This window comes from Strix aluco, chromosome 3, assembly GCF_031877795.1.
Source record: "Strix aluco isolate bStrAlu1 chromosome 3, bStrAlu1.hap1, whole genome shotgun sequence".
Lineage (NCBI taxonomy): Eukaryota > Metazoa > Chordata > Aves > Strigiformes > Strigidae > Strix > Strix aluco.
In genome coordinates this window covers 24,012,440-24,024,763 of record NC_133933.1, presented here as the reverse complement: position 1 = coordinate 24,024,763, position 12,324 = coordinate 24,012,440, and positions in this window count along the sequence as shown.

Below are 12,324 nucleotides of genomic sequence, written 5' to 3'. Positions count from 1 at the left end.
GATCTGTCACTATGTCACGGTGCTTCGTGGGGAGCCCAGCACTGAGGCAGAGCTGCCCTGGAGGTTACGGGTTTGTCCTCAACTCAGCGTTCCTTGTGTGTGAAGAGCATCTTCGCCACCCTCACCAAGCAAAGGCAGTCAGCACATGCCTGGGGGATGGTGCTGCCCCGTGTCAAACAACTTGAATCTTGAGGCAACACAGAGCAGCGAGGGCAACCGGCTGGCACTGAGGCAGCCCATCTCCTTCCTGTTCCAGCCCCAGCATGCTCGTGGAGAGCACCAGAGACCCTGCTGATGGCCCTTGCAACTTGGAAGGGGAGTAGAAAGGGTGACGTTAAGTTTTATTTAAAAATGGTAAATGCCTGTTTCGCCGCCTCAAGTGACCAAGTGGGGAAGTGCTCATCTGCACCCAGTTCCCCCCCACCCACTGCCACTGGGACTACTAGCAAAGTTAGGTCCTCTCTGCATGACAGACATCCAAGTTGTGTCACCTGCTGGATCTTCACGTAGCTGCTACTTGGGGCTGCTCCTCTTCCTCACACGCAAATCGTGTCTGGAAGTTCACATTTCCAGATTTCTTTTCCCTGAGGACCTCAGAGCCCTTTCAGCGAACACTAAAGATGTGCTGTGTGCTCCTTCAAAATAAATGTATTCCTTCGGTGCACAGTGTGTAAGCAGAGTGCAGTATGGTTGCTGAAAATCTGTGCAAATCCAGTATCAGGGCATTGTATATTACAATAATAAAGGTTTAAAATAGACCCTTAGAGGTTATTCTTACAGCTGAAACTTTGAGGTATCCTTCAGTTGCTGGGTAAAGCCTTGGGGGGGACTTTCAGTCGTGGTTCACCTCTTCTTGTCTCACTTGTATGCATGGCCAAGTGCCTTGGAGTAATGTGGGGAGGCTATAAGCTAGCGAGGATTCATACATCTGGGGTCAATTGCGTCTTTATACTTAGAAACGAGACTTAAACATGCTGATCCTCTTTGCCGTTCATTGTGTGAAGGAAAAAGGGAACATTTAAAAGGCAACAAATCCTGTCAGCTCACAGATGAAACATCCTGGCCAATAGGTTGAGCAAAACCAAGCAGCTGAAATGTTGTCTCTCTCACTTGAGTGTAGATTTTTTTTACAGAAGATACCACCCCCTTCTGATATGTTCATTCCCTCTCAGCTAAGCAGTGACCCTCCTGCTGCAACACTGCAGTAAGCTGCTGTCGACATCAGCCCCCTTGCTTTGTGCTATTACAGTAAAGCATGGCCAAGTATTTGCATGACGGCAGCTTTAATTAGCTAGTTTTCTGACGATGCATATAATCTTGTCATCTTCCTGAAAACTTAATTCTTTAACCCTCCACCCCTTTGTAACTAGCTAAAATGTTAACCGTTAGTGCTCTAGGACTTATAAATATTTCTGTGTACAGTAGTGACACTGGGAAAACGCAATGTAGTTGTAGGTATTAGTGCTTCTTTGCCTGTCAGGGTATTTAAGTCTTAGGTGTGGGACGTGGGTGATTTAAATAATTCCCATAGATTCATCAGCTTCCCTTGTCACATGTATGGGGACAGGAGAAATCACATGTACAAGCATGCTTAACTAATGAGCTGTCTAACGAAGCGCCTTCGTCTACGGGCATTAATTGTCTACTGTCAAACAGATCAGGAAAAAAAAAAAGGTATAATCCCATGTCAAAGTTTCGTACTGTGTCCTGCCATCTCTGACGATGGCAGCTGGTCCCACCCCGCACGTGAGAGATGCTCCTAACATCACGTCAGTGTTCAGTGCATTCGTCCACCAGAGAAACTTAAGGGATCCGAGCAAAGCAAACCTGATTAGTAGGAAGCTGGTGAATAATAGGAATCAACTAAAAAAACCCTTTGTAGTCTGATAGGAAGAGGCTCATTTAACAAACCCCAACGAAAAGCTTTAATTTAGCAGCCTTGAGCAGGCGGTCGCCAGCCACACCAAAAAGAAGAAAACAAGGACACATTTTATATAAGAAAAAAACAGTCACAATTTTTCGTAGTTGCATGCACCAAACAGAGGCTTTCAAAAAAAAAAAAAAAAACGCTCTGACAACACACCTTTACAACACATAAGGGTCAAATATGTGTGATGCAGGGCCCTGCCTCTGCAGCAGGGCTGGCCAGCCACAGGCACTGCCTGAAGCAAACAGGGCTGCGGGGCCAGGAAACCAACGTGCCAGGCAGTGCTGCTTCCTAACAGCGTGGGTAAATCCAAAAATTTCTATGGAAGCAGGAAAAATGCTACCTACAATTTGCCCGAAACCTGTTCATTGGTCAGCAGCACTTTTGGGGCATGTGAAATGTCACCTGGTGCTGTTGGATGTGGGGAACCACGCTGGGAAGTCACACCAGCTCCTCCCGGCTTGCTGCAAGCAATTAAAAAGTATCTTCTGGGGCTCCAGCATTTTTGTCCCTTGGGTTGGGACCAAGTTATTAACCTGTGCATGATATTTCTCAACCCATAAGTAAGTAACCTGCCTCTCTGTTTTCCTCCTGGAGCAAAGGGGAGTGTTGAAATGAGGGACCCCACAGGCTCAGAGGGGATGGATGGTGCTGGTGGCTGACTCCTCACCAGGCTGTTGGGAGGGGTTTTGCTGCTGGGGGTGGGGATGTAGCGACACCCGGAGAGCTTGGTCCATCTGTTTTCTAGGGTGTAGCACATATGTGTTTGGCATCCCCAAATCCAGGGCTCTTGACACGTCAGGTGGGATTTTTACTGTGCATTTGGACTGTGAGTTGCCATCTATTTCCCTGTGCTTTAATCGATTTCCATGGAGAATGTCTGGGGCCTCGGCCCTGCTCAGGCCAGGCTGGGCATCTCTCCCGTAAATGCTTCCTGACTCCCTGCGTGCGGGAAGTGGTTTTGGGGGATGTTGAGGAAATTCTTTGTCTCCGCTTCCTATTTCTCTTCCTGCTTCTCCCTCCCAGCCAGGCGCGTGCGCTGCCGGCTCAGACAGCCTTGTGTTTCCTTGTTTTAGTCCACTTCTGGCCAGTTATACTTTATAACAGATGGAAAATGCTGTTTTTTTAATCGTTGTTGTTAGTCTGGGAGATACCCCGTGCGCTCAGGCATGTCCAGGCAAGGGTGAAGCGCTTCCCTGGCAAAGCATGGTGCCTTTTGGCCAGGCTGCTCCATCCTTCCCAGAGACCAGGGTGGCCCTTGCTCTGCAAAATGTCCTCCCCTTGGGGTGGTGGGGTACAGAGTGGGTTTGGGTGCAGGCTGAGGGCCTGACTCCTTCTACATGGCTAAATGGCTTTATTCCCACAAATAACGGGTGCTGGCAGGGTGCCAGCGCTGCCAAAATTCTGTCTGCTTCTGACAGCATTGTGGCTTTTCCTCTGGTTTCCTTTGTTTGGGATTAAAAGGTCAATTACAAAAAAAAGAAATAAAATAACTTTCTGGACTAGCTGGTGCTCTAGAAACACCCCCAAGTGCCTGGGTACGTGTGGCGAGTCTGTAGCCACAAAGAAAAGGCTGTAGCTAACGTTTTCCCACCATGACCTGTTTTTGGCAGTGGCCTGCTCTGCTTGACCTGACTTGCATGATAAGCACTATGCCTTAGCGAGCCAAAAAATAAAAAGCCTTGAAAACTGGGATCCCTTCGTGTCTCAAATGAACCTTTAAAACCGCTGGGCACTTGTCGGGCTGTTGACTCGTGCATCGTGGGTGCAAGTCCAGGTCTCTGCACACCCCCACCAAGGGAAGAGGCTCACCCTGCAGCCCCAGGAGGGCCTCTCTTCCCCTCACCCCAGCTACAGCTGAGGCTGCTCCCAGTTTCCTTCTCCTGCTGTAAAAAGAAATGAAGGTTCAGCCTCGACGATATGTTTTTAGGGTTGGGATTTTTTTAAGCACAAAATTCCTGGGGAAACGTGCGTTTGTTTCCATGAGCTGCAGCACCAGCCACTGCTGAGAGGGCAGCAGCTTCCTGAGTTTGTTCAATAGTCACTTAAGCAGAGTAAGAGCAAGTTCCCCTGCTGCTAAGGCAGCTTTTAAAGAAAATTTCTTTCTTGTTGCTTAAGGTAAGGGAGGGACTTAATTTTCCTCCTGCAGATGCTCCCCCTTGCCTGTGCCCTGGGCCCCGGGCATCGCACTCACCATGTGCCTCTATTGCCTTAATAGAAGCTGCTGTGGCCAGCTCTGCCTCAGGGGTGGGATGGGATGGGGTGGGATGAGATGTGAAATCTATGGCTTCCCTGGTGTCAATTTTAATGAAAGAAAAGAATTTATTTTTCTTTAGACCAAAAGGAGCATCTGTGGGACCAGAAAGCCAGCAGCTATTCCTGGGTACTCGTGGCCTCAAAGGGAGAAAGGGCCAGAACTAAACTGCTTGTTAGGCAGTGATTTGCAGTGCTAGGATGTGGATTTGTGCTATGCAGAATGCATCTGTGCAGGGAGGAGGCTGGCGGCCGAGCTTGCATTGATGGCCATCAGGTAAGTGTGTGCAGCTCTGGGCTGGGAAAAAATGGGCACGTACATCAGTCCCATCCCATGGAGCCAGGAGCACGGCACCAAGCTGCAGCATTGGCGCAGCCCAGCGGGTGCAACCTGCTGCTTCCTTGTGGGCAAAATGTTACAATTCACTGGGAACCTGCTTGGGAATAAAATAAAATATTTATGGAGGGTAGGGAATACCAAGAGGGATGTGTTTGGCAGCCTGATGGCACAGAGCAGTTCGGTTTTATAGCTTATAATCCAGTAGTTACTGTATTGTGGTAGAAGAGATGCTAATGCTGCTGCTCCTCTGCCTCCAGCGCTGCTTCATGCACTGTGAAGCCACCTGAGCTTGTGTGGAAATAGAGCTGGGACGGCCCCATGGCAAAGGGGTCTTACTGTGGCTTGGCAGACCCTGGGCAAGCTCTGCTCCGTGTCTCATCCCCCCCATCAGCACCACAGGCATGCTGGTGACCCCAAGCATCACTAGGCTTGGTATCATTTCGGTGCTTCAACGTCTTCAGCTGAATTTTTTTTTTTTTCTAAGCATTTAGCCTGTACCTGCAGCTTTGATGATTAGCTGGTTTACATCAGAAATTGGTTAGGCTGAGTCTTTCCATGAGCCAAAAGGAGTCCACAGGAGGCTGATCACCAGGCATCTGCCTTTGCCAGGGGTCTTTTTCCTTTCTATGCTCTATATATTGCCCCATGCAAAAATGGAGGATTACAGGGGAATTGGGATGGATAAACTGTGGAGCAACAGGAGGGAACACCAGCAATTTGGTAACTTCTCTCACCTACAGCTTCCCACGGGCTCTGTGGGACTCCCGTCCCTCCTGCCATGTCTCCACATCCCAGAAGCATTCACCTCCCTGCAGCAGATGGGGAGTCCAAGGCAGAGATGGCCAATACTTACTTGCTGGAGTCCGAAATATAATTTACAAATCCAAATTCTTTAACTACAGCCCCATCTAATGGTGCAATCCCAGCCGCTCCCTGTACAACGTTGGTGTCTGGTGGATGGGAAGCCTCCTCTGAGCTGGGGGTTTCTCGCTGGCATGGTGTCGTGTGCCAGCAGTGCTGCTGGGCCAAATCCAGCCTGCCAAATATTTCTGGTCAGGAACACAGCAGCGGTGGGGGCTGCTGCTGTCACCACACGTGGACATGCTGGCAGCGCTGGCCGTGCCCCAGGCTGCTCCTTGCAACACCAGTATGGGGTTTCCCCCTCCTTTTTTTCCCCTTCCCTTCTCCCATTTTACTGGTGTGAAAAAGCATCATCGCCCACGGCTGCTTTGATGAGGCATGTTGGGCTCTGGGTCCTGTTGCCTAAGTGCGGCTGTGCCAGGCTGGACACTCTGGAGCCAGCCCAGGCGGCTGTTGGGAGCAGCAGGATTTGTGCTGTGGGAGCCTTGAGCTGGCTCTCCCCAAAGGCTCCCCCAAGGTTCTCTTCTGCACCCAGGCCGGCATCTGGCACATCTTTTGCTGGATGCCCATACCAGCACAGTGCCGAGCCAAGGGTACCAGCAGCCTGATGCCACCAGCGCTCCTGCAGAGGCCGTGGGGAAGGCGCAGGGGTGCTCCTGTGTGCATGTGAGCAGCACTGCAATTAAAGGAGAGCAATTAACAGACAGCCCTGTGATCCCTTGTCTGGGGGGTCCCTGCACGCACACAGGAGCACACGTGCACGTCAGCAGCAGCCCCATGGGACACGCCGTCCCGGCCACATGCCCTGACTGCCACAGGGGTCGGGACGCTGCCTGCATCCCGGGCAGAGCCACGGGGGCTCAGCTGCCTCCCAGCCCTTTCCAGCAAGGAAAATGGGGAAAATTTCCAGCAATCTCATGGGGCGGTGGGGCTTGTTTTGCAAGGCTGGCTCAATTGGGCTGCTGCCTGGAGGACAGGGCCCTGCACCTGCCTTGTGCCTTGGTGGCTGAAGCATCCCTCTCGCTGCTTCTGCAGGCAGGGATGGGGTGGTGGTGGTACTGGTGCTGGGTATGGGGTTGCTGGTTGGGACAGTCCTGACCCCTAGGTGAGTGTTGCTGCTGCCTTTGGAGGACAGTTTCATGCCAGACAGGTTACCAGCTGGTTTATGGTGGGATTTTTTTTTTTTTTTTTAACTGCATCTGCACATGTCTTCAAATGGTGGTGATGGCTGAAACCCAACCCCTGGCGCCAGACACATCTGACCTTGTCATCCGGAGCCAAATCATGGTGTTGAGATGACCTAAAAGCAGGCTGGTAAGCCTGGTTGTTCTGCTGTGTCCACCCCAGGGTGAAGAGAGGTGGGTGGGCAGGAGGCACCCTGCTGCCCTCTGTGATGGTGCGAGGATGCTTTAGCCATATTATCCTCCTTCCAGTGTGCTGGCCCGGTGTGTTACCCAGCCTGTCTGGGTAAGTTCATTAAGGACTTTTAGCTGCTAACAGTGTGGAGATGGAAAATAAAGAGGACGGATGCCCAGCAGGCACCCAGCCGCTGCGCTGCAGCTCCCCCGCCTTAAAAACAACTCCAGGGTTACAGCCAAGAGCGAGGTTTTTCCAGGTCTGGCTGAGAGAAATGCTTCTACCGCTAGACAAAGCTGCTACTCCATGCAAGAGGAGGTTTTTTTTACCCCACTTCCAGTTCTGGTGGGTATTCCCCTTTTCCCCCTCCACCCCATTTCTGCATGCATGAGGCTGTGCTCTGACTTCCCATGCGACACAGTCCCCAAGACCCTCATGCTGGTTGAGTCTGAGCAGGGATGGTGATGTTGGGCGTCTTGGAGAGGCCAGGGGGCATGTAGGCATTGGGAGATAGATGGCATCATCGGGCATCGTCCCTTTGGCTATGAACCGTGCACCATGGTGAGAGTGAGCCCCATCTCTCCCACAGCCCAACCCTAGCTTCAAGTTACACGCTAGCCCACAAAAGTACAGAAATCCAGCAAACCAACAGCGGAGCTTTCTGCTATTTCTCTTTTTTCCACTGTTTTTGGTCTTTGCCCTACCCTTGGTGCTGGGGAGGGGGAGTCCTCCTACAGCCAGGGCCGGACCAGGCTGCTCTGGTGTGGCTGTGGCTTGTCGGGCTGGCACCTGCTGAGCCAGCCAGCCCCAGCCAGGCTGGGCATGCAGGCAGCTCCCTGCTCCCTTATGGTCTTCATTTGCTTCATGGCTGCTGCAAACCCCACCAGTGAGGCTGGGGAGAGAAACCCATCACACCTCCCTGTGGGCTGGCTGATTTCAGGGGAAGCAAAAAGCAGCTCTTTGTGGGGTCCCTGCTGTAGGGAGGGGAAGCTCGCTGCCCCAGCTCCCTGTTTATCCAGCACCGGCAGGCTGGCTACAAAAGACTACCTGTAAAAATTAGTTTTGGCACAAGCATCCCAGAGAGAGTCTTTGCCAAGGAAAAATATTGTCGATGGGCTCTAGGAAAACAGCATTACTCATCTGGGGGAAAATAACCCAGCCAGGTTGAGCAACCTGCACGGATTTATTTGGTGCAGCTTTATCTCCGACTGGCAGCAGCATGCCTGTGAAAGGATGGTGCTTTTCCTTGGTGTTACCCCATGCCACCCAGCTTGCCTCAGCTCGGGTTGGTGTAGGCTTGAGGTTCCCCACTCCCTGCCAAGGGACGCACTGGGCCAAAGGGGGAATTTGTGGGGCATAGCTGGCTGGGGCAGGGGGTGGTTTCTGTGCTGGGGCCATGCTGGGGTGCTGGAGGTGCTCCCAGTGCTCTGCTGTGCCAGGGCAAAGCCCAGCCCCGGGGCACTGGCTGGGGGAGGCTGAACTTGGCAATGAGCACGGCTGAAACCAGCACTAAAACATTTCCCACCTTGTTCTTCCCATCACTGGGCCTGCGCTGAAGTCACTTCCTGTGCATATGAAGCAATCCAAGGCTTAATGAATAAATAATATTTTTTTTAGACATTAAAACCTCTGTTCTCTGCAAACCAGAACCAAATTTGACAAGCATCACGTAAAGCTCTGCTAGTTGCTCTGCACTTGTTCTTGACACAGACTGCAAATAACTTCCTGGTGTTTTACACCACATGTCAAAGACAAGAGCCTGAGAAATCAGATTCAAGTCAGTAAGTGACTGTTGAAGCCCTCCGATGCAAACTATGACAGCACTGCAGAGGGCAGAAAGACATTGCGTGGCTTATATTAGCTTGGAGACCCCTTCTTCTTCCCCGGCGTGGAGCCACACTTCGGCTCTGAGCACCCACAGAGTGCCAGCTGAGACACAAGGACTGTTTTGCTTCATCTGGTGTAAAAACCTGGCAATGAGGAACAGGGTTCATCTCCTGTAAAGCTGAAGTGCCCTTGTCTCGAAGGGGGATCAGGCCTGCAGGGCAGGGGTGCGTGGCCGGGGCAGGCCCGAGCCCTCGCTGCCCCTCGCCTGGGGCAGGGGGTGTAGCAAGTTGCACGGTCTCAGCCCCATGGCTCGGAGGCTGGGCTTGCAGGAAGGGGCATGAGCAGGGGCTTTTCTCAGTGTGATGCTGCAATATGCAATAAATATCAGAGTTTGTGTTAATTTTAATTTTAGTTTGTGGTTATTTCGAGAGTTACTTTTCCCTAGCAAGGTGGTGCATAAGGTCTATCCAGGCAGGTCTAGAAAGTAAGCCTGCGTCACAGCTGACTGCTCGTGGGGTGCAGGACGGGTTTGAAGGCCACAGCTGAGCCAGTTTCATAAGCAGCCGCAGCCAAACAGGCCCGTGCCCAGCTCCGCTGGGGCGGAGGAGGGTTTCACTGGGCTCCCTGTGGCTGTGTGGGCAGAGCTGCCCCTCAGTCTGTGCTGCAGAGTCCGTTCCCACATGCCCTAACCTCTGTCCCCTGCATCCTGCGCTGTTAATGGCTGTACAGGCGTTTTACTAACGAAATGGTGGCAGAAGGCCAAGCATTTGTTTCACTGGGTGAGTGGCAACAGCCCTCCTGCCCACAGTTTGTCAAGAGTGCTGGGGAAGAGCCTGTGTTTGAGCTTCCCTGGACAGACAAGACACCAGTGATACTGGCCACGCTTCCCCAGAGCATCCCTGCCACACCGGGGACGCAGCCGTGGCAGGAGGGGAGCCGCGAGCTGGCCTGGTGGGGTGGCACAGGAGCTCCCATAGCCCTGGGGAAGGGGAGCTGTAAACTGACCAGGCCAAGGGAATCGTTTTTTTTCATCCAGACCATCTACTCTGTCAGGGGAGCAGAGCTGAGGGGCATTTCTGTTCAAATGCACTGTGAAGGGTAACACCAAACCTCCTCTTGGGCCCTGGCACAGACCAGCTGCCAGGTCAGCCGAGAACGGTGACTGTCACCAAGCTCTCTTCAAACAAAAAGGTTTGTAACTTGAACACCGAGGAAAACGCTGAACTCAGAAGGAGACGTGGAGGCTGAAATAAGGGATTACTTCCCCAAATCTGACCACCAGTTCGGTGTGCCAGTGTCGAACACCCTAATTGAAAGGAGCAGGTTTCCCACTAGCTCCTTAAAGATGAAAATAGTAGAGGCCAGGAGGAGAAATTGTTATAGCAAACAAGTGTCACCTTGTTTTTCCTCATTCCTTGCAAGTTTCTTACGTTTGGGAAACCAAATGATGGCTGCATATGCAATATCTATATTGCATTGCAATATCTATATCAATACTAATCCAAATGTTTTAATATACTTATTTAAGCCAATCTGACGTTGTTCCAATGAAACACCTTCCAAAGGCCGTTGATGTGCAACTGGCAGATCTCAGATGAGCGGTATTCGGGGAAGGATTTGAGATACTGTTTCATGCTTTGCTTAATCTTCCAGTACGTGGTGCTGGATGTAGCTGAGGTGTGAGGTTAGAAGTTTTATTTTTTAAGCAATGGACCCAAAAGCACATAGCTCACATTTGTAACCTGCCTTATCAAACGGGCTGTCGGTGCAAACACCAGCCGCGTACCTAAGCCGAACACAAGCGAGCTGCTGTCGCAGAGCATGGGAACAATATTACCGCAGGGACTTGTGCATCTCTACCCCAAATTGCTTTCCACCGGCGCACAGTAAAGCAGAGACAGAAGTTTTCCCTTTTGTATGCTGCCTCCCCATGCAGCGAGCAGGAGTGAAAGCACAGACAGGCTGGCATGGAAGCTGAAAGCTCCTGCCACTGAGCTTAGTCTGCAAATGAACTAACAGCAGGAGCTGGGCTTATTAATTTCAACTGTATTGGGGGGCCAGGGGGGGAAGGTGGAATAGGGGAGGGGACATCAGAGCAGGAATAACTAGGAAGTAGCAGCTTGCAAGAGAGAAACTGTAATGTCCACGAATCCTGGGGGTACATGCATTTTAGCTGGGCTCTTGCTCTAGCTGGCACCTTTGAGCAGCACCACGTGTATGGGAGGTGCTGGCCCAGTCCCTGTTGTGTGTGGATGAGGCAGCCAAACGTGACAGACGAGCTCAAGGAAGGGCAGGAGCTACAGGACCTGAACCCAGAGGCCAGGAACATGAGTCAAACAGGCTGGGAGGGATTAGATGTCTCGAGCAGGCATTTTCCAGCTTTCCCTTGCAGTCTTTTCACTGCAAGTGTAGCAGGGGATGGAAAGAAGAGGGTGGGGATCACAGGATCTGGTGCTAGAAAGAAGAGAGCAACAAGCTGTCAGAAAGCAGCCTTTACATTGCTCTTTTAGATTAATGAGGCCAAGAACTGCCCTGAGCTGTTACTCAGTCTGGAGAGGTGACTAGCACCTGGGTGAAGGACGGCTACTTCGCTTCTTTGTACTTCAACAGATCAATGCAGCCTACTCTGACAATTTCCAAAGCAACTGCATAAACAGGAGGAGGTAAAATGGCTAAACTATCCCTTAGACCTCCTTTGACAGGAAACAACTGGATTTTTACAGTCCTGTCCATTACAGTTACTTTATCCATCAACTTCATGGTCGCATCCATCTGCGCTAAATCACACAGTGTTTAATCTGTGCCTTGCAAAGCAAAGTATAAGGCAGAGAGCACTAAAAGCCAAGGGGTGGGGAAAGACAGCAAAGGGGATAGGCAAGAATAATTTCACAGAGCAGCCAAGTGGCTTAATTAGCAAGTTGTTTCAATTGCACTGCTTATCCTTCAGGGACAGCAGAGTCAAGGAAGACCTTGCCTTGGCACCTCCCACGCAACTGCACCAGCAACACCCCTGTTGACAGGACTTCTGAAAGCGTCATTTCTAACAACGGTTTGTCCCTCAGATTATTTAGTTTTTCTCAAAGCACCAGTGTATTTGGAATCGAGCTTTATCAACCTGTTTATGTTACATCACCTAGATTTATTGCCAGTGACTCGGCTCATTTCAGAAAGCGTTTACGATAACTCTCTTGTGGAAGAGCACTGCCTTAAGTGGGCTGCAAGGAGTAGAGCCTGTCACTTTAATTAGAGAAAGGGGAATTTATACATGCATGAGACAGGTAAAATAGGCCCAGCTGGGGTAGGCTTGCTGCTGTAATTTGGTTTTCAATGCACTTGCACACTCCATGTGAAACTAGTTTGTAGCATACCCAGACTATATGGTACATTGAACTTCTCAGCATCTCGCTTCTAACCGTGCTGCGCTTGTTTTGTTCTCACTGAAGACACTTCTGCTCCCCAGAGGAGATCTGGAAGCACGAGCTTGAGAGGCCGCTGTCTGCGGGGACAGATGGGGCCAATGGGACCTGGACCACAGATCAAACTAGTGCAAAACCCACTTCTGGTCTCAGCTCCAGGATAAGCTATGTAATAGTAGCAGGTAAGCAGCAAAGGGTCATTTTGGTGAACAGAAGCCTTAGCATAACTTGTCTTTTTGCCTCTAGGTTCTTGCTTTTCTTGTTCAGTCTAAACCATGTGTGGTCCTGCCTGTCTCTTGTCCTTTGGGCCAAGGGCTTCTCAGGACAAGGCGGCCAGCCCCTAC